Genomic DNA, 8,999 nt, shown 5'->3' on the forward strand with positions numbered 1-8,999 from the left:
TGGTGGATAAACTGACAGAAACAGAGGTGCCTCAAGAAAGACAATGGTGGGATAGAAACTCCTTCTCCCAGGATGCAGGAAGGACACAAATGTTTTTGCAGTGCCACCTACAAAGCCATTTCCAGAGTGGCTCCCTTTGCTAAGATACACAGGTTATGTCAGCGTCGATGCAACCTACACAGAAGCATGCCCCAAGCTCGCTGTCCACCCATCCAAAGGCAGGTGCCCGCATGGCCAGCAGCTCAGATGCAATACATTTGCAGGACAAGTATATCCTCATCAGTGCCAGGTCAGACACCTTCCTGGGATAAGCAGTCACAGCAATATATTTACTCCCTTCCCCACCACAAATTAGGCCTGAACCTTCAGGGTTAGGTCTAGTTCCTGCCCAGACATCACTGCTGATGGCTTACCACACATTGCCACATGCTGAATCACGATATTAATATTTTCTCTTCCAAATCTTGTGGTTTACTTTAAAAAGCCCCTCTTCTATCCTAGCTGCATCTCCATGCTGATGAATGGGAGCCCAGGGACAAGGGCTGTCTGCCACAATGCCCGCTCGCTCCCTGCCGCTTTGCAGGATGCCAGCCTGCCAGCAAAGAAAGCATCCCCCCTTCACGCCTTTCCTCCCTGACTCCCCACACTCCCACCATCTCCTGCCAGCACAATAGGGCCCCCCTGGGGAGGCATTGAGACTGCTCACACTCCTTCCTCTCTCCCATCTCCTCCTCCTCCTGTGTGGATCCCTGATGGCATCTACCAGCTCGCTGGGAGGGACATTAAAGCCACCGTGCCTGCCCTGCTCCTGGTACTAAATACCAGTTACCTTGTTTTGAGGGCACTCCAGCAGCCTTCCCCCCAGCCCAGCCCCTCAGAGTCAACAGGAAAAAAAGGGATGGCTTGAATCCCAGCTCTGTGCTGTATGTTGTGGACAGGTTATCTTCACCTTACAAAGCAAGGATAACTCTCGGTGTGCTGAGAGAGGTGGTGCTTGTGAGCCCTTAGGCGATAAAGTCAGGTTATTACCTCCCTAACCCTGGTCAGTCACCTTGCTCTCCCTCCTGCCCATCTCTGCTGGAGCCAGGACCTCCCTGCTTTAGCAAAGCCTGATCTTCCAGCCAGCTCTCCTAGGCTGCAGAGTAGATAAAGATCTTTGAAGCAGGATTTGAATTGAGTCCTCAGCTTGATGATGTCCCACTTAAGAAGAAAGCCAGGGTGAATTAACCCTGATCTCTGCTCTCAGCAAGATGCACCAACAAGTGATGAGGACTTTGGAGAGAAATAACAAGAGGGACAGCAGACAAATCGGCTCTTAGAGCCTTCCTGAGAGGAGAATAACCAGCTCATGTACTTAAGGCCAAATCCCTTCTCACTCTCCCTGTAGGTTTCTTGGTGTCTTTTCTTCTATTACGTCTGTGATTCCTCAGCAAAGAGCACAGCCTCAGCAACCCCGCCCCAGCAGGGAAGTCCAAGGACAAACACTCCAGGATCATGCCTTTCTTATCTAAGAGCACAGGCAAGGGCCATCTAGTTCCAGGGTGCTTCCTCCAGCAGTGAAAAACACTGAGGCTTTGGGAAAAGGAGCAGAACCTCGCCAGCATACAGTGATGCCTCCCCAGGTTGCCCTCCCAGACAACTTGAAGATGGAGGATTTTGTGAGTTGGATGAAATTTACTTGAATTTACTACACTTCACAAAATTCTTCAATAAGGATCTTGTCTAGAATTCCTTTTAAATGCACTCTGTAGTTACACTTCATAGCTACATGCCAGGAGTGTTTCTGGTAGGAAGAAAAGGGTCAGTAAAAGGCCCAGCCCTGAAGGAAGAGACTTTTGCAGTCCATCCAGTGCAGTGTGTCTCTCTGTAGGCAGGGAGGAACGCAAGTCTTCCTCCTCCATGCTCCTTGGTAGGAGTGAACAGCAATGAACACGCTGAGAAAGGCCAGTAGCACTTGAGTGAGGCATATGGGTCTTTGTGTAAGAGCATGCCAGCCAAAATGGAGAGACCATTACTGCATTCGCTCATGTTCGATGTCCATAAAACTGTCTAGGGCAAACCTCCCATTGTGAATGTTTGCATGTGACATGACTCACAGTGGGCCCTGGGACATGTCCCCAGCCTGTGAGCATGCAAGGCAACACCACAGGGTGTGCGTGTGCCTGCTGCCTGGCTGTCAGGGCATCTGCCCACTGGGGAACTTTCCATCTGAACTAGCTGACAGCTGCTCTCCTGAGTTTCCTGGACACCAATAACGTTTTCCCTTTTCTAATCTCCCTGATGTAAATCCATTCACAACGAGTGCCTAGAGACTTTTAATTCCATCGGCATTAAACTCACTAAAACCTCTATTACCAAAAGCTTTTAGGATTTTCCCCAGAATCTACAAGTCTGGTTCATAACATGACAGAACTCCACCTCTCTAGGGTGTCTGAGAAATTAATTTGTGCTTTCTAAATGCCAGGATTGCTGACCAGACATTTGAAGTATCCCCCTTCCTGTCAGTAAGCTCCAGTTGCTGATACGACGCAGCTGTTCCCAGGTGCCGAGCTGTCTTCTGAAACATTCATAACAGTGTGAGAAGAGCCCCACCTGTAAGAGGCAAAAAGCAGATCATGTGCCACAGCAGAGCAGTACCAGAGGTTCACAGATGCTGTATGAAGAGTGGAAATGGTCTATTGCAGTGGTCCCTTGCTGCACTTATAGAACAAAGGGTTAGCAAATGCATCACAACACCAATGTCCCCAGAATCATAACAAGTGAAAAGGTAGTGTAGTCTCATCTCAGTGCTGCACACAACCAGCTACTGTGAAAGCACAAGGATAATCCAGCGACACCTCAGTAGAGAAGGTGGCTGGAAGCCGAGACAAGTTGAAGGTGGTGGTGGTGGGGGGGGGAAGACAGCTGTGAGTCAGTGAGCGACGTTTCTAAATGCTATAACACTCCAGAGATGGTGCATTTATCCTTTGGCCCTGGAGGTTCATTGGTTGCATTAATAGAGCAGAGAGATGTAATCATCTTCCAATCCCAGAGGTCTTTTTAGGTACTATAATAGAGTAGTGGTGATCAAGCCGTCTCCAAAGCCTTAGGGTTGCTGGCACGCAGCATGGGTGACGTCAGCGTCTCCCAGCCCCCGCAGTCCCCAGCTCCTGGATTCCAGGAGAGGTGCTGGAGATGTTGCTTCCACCCCAGAGGTTCGCAGGGGCTGTGATGATGTCAGCTTTGAAACACTGCCAAAGTTCCCTCTGGCCATACAGGAGCTTTTAACGCCATGGAAAGGTGTGATATTGACCCCAGGTCTGCTGGTGCTGGGACGTGAGCCTGGCTGCTCCCACTCTATCCATATCAGCTGCAGTGGGTGTAGCTCTGAGCTACCCACCAAAACAAATCACAGCTCTAAGAATACAAGAGGGCTCAGAGATCCAGCAAAGAGCAGCATGTGGAGATGATCCTCAGTGTTTGTTTTCCTGGCTTAAAAACATTTCCCTGTGCAAGAAGTCACTCCACTCGCACCTCGTGGGCTGCCCAGGAAGGAGACATACTTATGAGGAGTCTGAGATTTGTGTGCTACACACAAATAGCTAGAAATGAAACTCTGTGAACAGGCTCAGTTAGCCAAGCTGTTAATGACTTCAGCACCCTTTATCATGTATTCAGTAAAAAAAACCAAGAACTGGGACTGTGCTTCTGGGTAAGGAACGCTGTAGGACAGGGCGGAGGTGTTTATAGATTCAGCTCCTTAACACTGAAGAGAGGAGGAAATAATAAGGTTTCAGTGTTTCTATAGGCTCAAGGATTTCTCTTCTCCCTTCACCCCCAACAGATTTTTAATTCTGGGCTCCAGGTTGGCCTGGCAAATGGAAAGGCTGCAATACCCTGTTATCCTGGCACTGATTCCTGCATCCATAGCTCAGGCGGGAGGTGGAAGCATGGGCAGTCTCCCAGGGACATATGGGAACTTCCCAGGTTAAGTTTCTGATCTCAGGAAATTTCAAGAGTTTATGTGGTTTTGCATTTTTTGTATATGTGTGTGTGTTGTTTGGTTTTCACTGGAGCTGAGTTCAAATTCAGAAGCTGAAAACCCTGCTTCTTACTATTGACTTCAACATGATTATGCCAGTTGATGTTAGGAGAGAATCTGATCCCATTCTTCTCTGAGCTTGAGGGTGCTCCTGAACACATGTCATGCTCAGAGGAGCTGGGACATAAACAGAATTTCACTGCTCATGTCCCAGCAGGTGTTATTAAAGTAAGGTCCACGCTGAGAAATAACCATTCCAGATCAGAGAGATGTCCACACTGGCTCTCATGAAAGACATCACCAGATCTTTTTGGGGGGTAAAGGTGGAACAACCTCAGAGCGGACAAATGAGGGACAATGTGCTCCTATCTTCTTTTTCTTATTGGTCGCTATGAGTTGCAGGTTAATACGGGCTCTGGAGACTGAACCTGAAGGTTCATGCTCCAAAGTTGGGGTTGTCCTTGGTTAAAGCTCATTTGTATATTCTTGCTCTCCACAAAAATACACAAGCCCGCTGTGAACCCTTTTAAATTCCTGGCCCTGACAAAATCTCATGACCTGGAGCTCCACTGTCCAACCTTGTAAATCTGAATCCCATGCATTTTAACATCACTGTGCATTCCCTCATTCCTGTGTGATGAGGAAAGGAAGGACAGATGTACTCAAAAGTCTCATAATTTCATTTCCTTCCAACATCCACTCCCAGTCCACTGTCTGACACCGGCAACCCCTGCCTCCTCCATCCCTTCACTTGAGGGTGTTCAAAGGCTTTCTGTCTCACCTCAGAACCCCTTCAGTTCTCCAGCATCCCTTCAGAAACAGGCTGAACCCAGTTCAGTGTGCAATTCCAAATGAGGTGGCACTGCAGGTGTACTGAGAGCCTTGTAGCCTTCCAGTGTACTCTCTACCCACTGCCTCCACAGCCAAACAGCTACTTTGCCTGCTCAAGGGCAGCACAACATGGGGTAGAGCTCTGCAAAGAGCCCCCTTACATCTGCCCACACTTTCATTTGGCTGATACCCTTCATTCAGGACCTTTGGGGGTATCTAGAGGGTTGTGAACCTGCCCTGCAACACATATTACTTTGAACATATCAACACTGAGTTTTGTACACCAGAGTGCAGTGCATTCATTTAACTCAGCTCTATTTTCCCAGCATTTCTCACAGCCCTTGCCGGCCACAGCTAACTTAATAACTTTGTCTCATCTGCAAATTTTCATATGGCATATCTCTCCTCCCACCTTTCCAAGTCATTAAACAATACAGTAAATCACATGGGATTTAGAAGAGAACCTGGAGGCCACATTAACCTTTTGCCATGGTGAAACTTGACTGTTTAATCCCCTCATTCTTTCAGTCTCCTACTCAGTTTTTGATCTATGTCAATATTTTGTCTCTCACTGACTACTTAGCTTCTTTAGTAGGTCTTGTGCAGGATCTTTCAAAAGCCTTTTGGAAGTCGAAATACATTATATCAGTTGGTTCTCCTTTATCCACTGCTTTACTGACACATTCAAAGAATTGTAGGAGATTAGCAAGATGCAGTTTTCCTCTGCCAAACCCGTGCTGGTTAGGCCCTATCAGACCACAATCTTCCAGATGTCTTCAAGCACTGCTTTTTAGTTATCATTCCCACCAGTTTACCAGATACAGATGCAAAGCTTACTGATCTTTAATTCCCTGGATCACCACTGGAGCCTTTTTTTAAATATAGGTACAACATTTGGTGTTCTCCAATTCCCCGAATCAGTAGCTTTTGTCACAAGAGATTGCATATTTTTGTTAGCAGCTCAGTCACTTAAGCTCCTTCCAAACTCTCGGATTTAACCATCTGGACTTGATAACTTATTGTTCAGGAAAGGGGGGGAGGTTTTGTGGGTTTTTTAAGTGGGTTTTGGGGGTTTTTTATGATTGGCTTTGTCCTAGCACCCATTATTCTATTAGCATGGTTCCCTCAGTTCCTCATCTAAGCAGATATGGGAAAAGAATCCCACAAACACTGTTGGAAGGGATGGCTGATATAAGAGAAATCATAAGAGAATTCAGCTCCCCAGCAACATCCTAAAAATGGAGTTACTGAGTCACTTTAAACACAGGAGGTGACTGGAATTGATCAGTGCAAGTTTTCTTGGATAACTTCCATCCTGTTCTGATGGACCAGGCTAGTTTTGCTCATTTGTTTGGGTCTCTTGCTGAATAGTGATTTCCATCTTGACCCCAAAAGATTCAGGGCAGGAACGGAGCTAGCTTGATTATATACAGCCTAAGGTGCAATAAAAAGAAAGTGACCTCAGTGCTGGGGGATGCATGAACCTGGGAGGAGATGAAACCCAGCAAGGATGAAAAGAAGTAAATCAGAAGGTGAGCAGAACAATGCTGAGCTGTTAGCTCCATTGATTGCCTTTCAGCTGAATCAGTCCCAAGACATGAAACGCAATGGGAAATGCTGGGGAACTCAAACAAGTAGCCCCATTATATGAGCGTTTCTCTCTTTGTGCCAGGCTGGTTCTCGATAGCTCTCACCATGCAGGCTGGCTTTAAAAGGCATGGGAGTTCAGATCAGGGCACAGCCTGATGGCCCTGATATGCGGCTGACTTCAAGCCCCATGACCCATTGGTCCTACAACATGGGGACAGGCAGGAAGCTCAAGATGGTCAAGAAGCACCCACAGCTTTCTGTCACACGTACACCACATTGAACACATGACTGGCTGTGGGTACATGTTCACCTGCAAGCCTGTCTGCAGGCCAACAAGGGCATTCCAGCTTCTGGAAACTGCCACACTCCCATCAAAAATGATACTCAGAACATCTGAATGAAATCTACCTACCCTATGACAGACCTACCTTACCTGGTGGATACATACTCAAGTATATTTTGTAAAAGAGGAACAGAAACTTCCATAAATCCCTTTTATCTAATTGCTGCTATTCAGTTCTTACAGGACATGTTGATGGGGCAATTGTAGAGAAAATTCTGCCTCATGTAGCATGTTGAATTCTTTCCTGGCAGATGTTGCCTTATGTGAGGTAAAGTGGCCACAAGTATTTCTGGTGAGCAGTCTAGAGGCAAGTCTGTGGCTCTCTCTAAGACTTCACCAACATCCCTCCAGTACAGAGCAAGGCAACACCCAGCAGTGCTAGGCTGCACACTTGCCTCCACTGACTCCACAGGGCCAGGACCAGGAGGACAGAGGACATGGGGAAGGGTTTCTCGGCCATGCCTTCTCCTCCATATCTGGAGCAGAGGAACATGCACAGGAGAAGATAGCTCAGAGCAGGAAAGGTAATCTCAGGGTGGTTATTCCCTGGGCTGAAGAGGTAGATGGGAGATGAGCAGTCCCCTGTGCAGAGCTGGTCCTCCTGCCAAAGCTTTTCAGACCACTTCCATGACCAGTACTAACATGGTCAGGTCAAACTCTAGCCTGTGTTATCTATATAAGAGACTTGCACACCACATTGTCACCACAGACACATGCTGCTTTCTTCCTGCCTCACTCTCCACCCATCTCTTCCTCTTCTTCTGCCCTTTTTCTCTCAGGTCTTCCCTCCTTCTTAGTGTCTCCATCCCCTCGATACCCCTGTATGCCTCACAATTCCCTTTCCCTCTGCAACGCCTCCCGGTCTCCACCTCTGAGAAACAAGGCACGGCTCACACCTAACAAAGCATAGCAGGGATGAGACAGGGCAGAAGCTCAGGGGAGGAAGAGGTCTTCTTCATCCCCCAAGTTAGCCCAACACGACTCCCCAGCTTGTGACCTGGCCCCACACACCAGGCACAACCCTGCTGCAGGTGCCGGCTTGGGCTGGGCTGAAGCAGCATGGACACCCCCACACGCAGGACCACACGCAGGCCAAGCTGGGCAGGGAGGCAGCATGAATCCCATCCAGCTACTCTTCTAGAAAGGCTTTTACTCCTCTCCCTCTCCTCATGCACATGGGTCACACATGTGTGTGCATCTCGGGGCTGTCTTTGGCCACTCAGCAGCCTCTCTGCAGAGGGTGCAGGGGGGAGGTGAAGTGACAGGGACCAGGGATGGCTGGCTGCCAGTCATGGCCTGTACCAGGGTCCCCTTTGCTCCCCTGATACACACAGAGACACGCGGCGTGGCTGCTTGGGGAGGCCCAGCCAAGAAGCCTGCCCTCTGCCGCTGAATCCCCACTCTGTTTCCCAAGTGACAAGCCACAAACTCTCTTTCTCTCCCCAAACAAACAGAGGCTTGAGTGAATCACTGCCTCAGCCCTGGCACACAGCACCCCAGTCATTATGGATTCTCCTCCAGCATCCAGCCCCTTGCGAAGGTCAGCACGCAGCCATGCAAGCACGGAGTCCGCAGGCTGCACCTCCCTTTCCCCACAGCATCCCTCCGCACAGCTGAAGCACTGTGCAAATGGTAATCATGTCTTCACATCCCCCTTCCCCATCCTCCTTCTCTTCCCCAGTGTTTGTGGCTACAGCCTGCTCCACACAAAGGTAGGGGAAACTGAGGCACAGCATGGTCACCGGTGAGAGACCTCACTGGGATTAGGATTCAGGAGACCTTAGCAATAAGGTTTTGTAGGCATTGTCATCCCTTGGCTTCACCCCCCTAAAAGCTCATCTTGCTGGGCTTTAAAGTAAATCTGGCTTCAGACTGCAAAACCTGCTCAGCAAATGCTCCTTTTTGTCACCAGAGACTTGCGTATGTCCACACACAAGCAAGAGGGGAACCACCCCTCACCACCTTCCTGCCCTTTTCACTCCCTTAACACCACTAGCACCTGAGTTACACAGCTGGAAAAAGTCCCTGCACTCGTACTCTGTCCCAAATGAGCACCTGTCTCCAATGGGGCTGCCTTGACTCCTGCCCACAGTACAACCCCATTTTCTGCCAACATGATCCTGTGAGGAATGATAACACCTCTCCCAGGCCCCGTGCACTGGCCACGGGGCTGTGGGGTCGTCAGTGCTGGAATGCAACATCCTCCTGCTGAGA

This window comes from Phalacrocorax aristotelis, chromosome 1 (assembly GCF_949628215.1).
Source record: "Phalacrocorax aristotelis chromosome 1, bGulAri2.1, whole genome shotgun sequence".
NCBI lineage: Eukaryota > Metazoa > Chordata > Aves > Suliformes > Phalacrocoracidae > Phalacrocorax > Phalacrocorax aristotelis.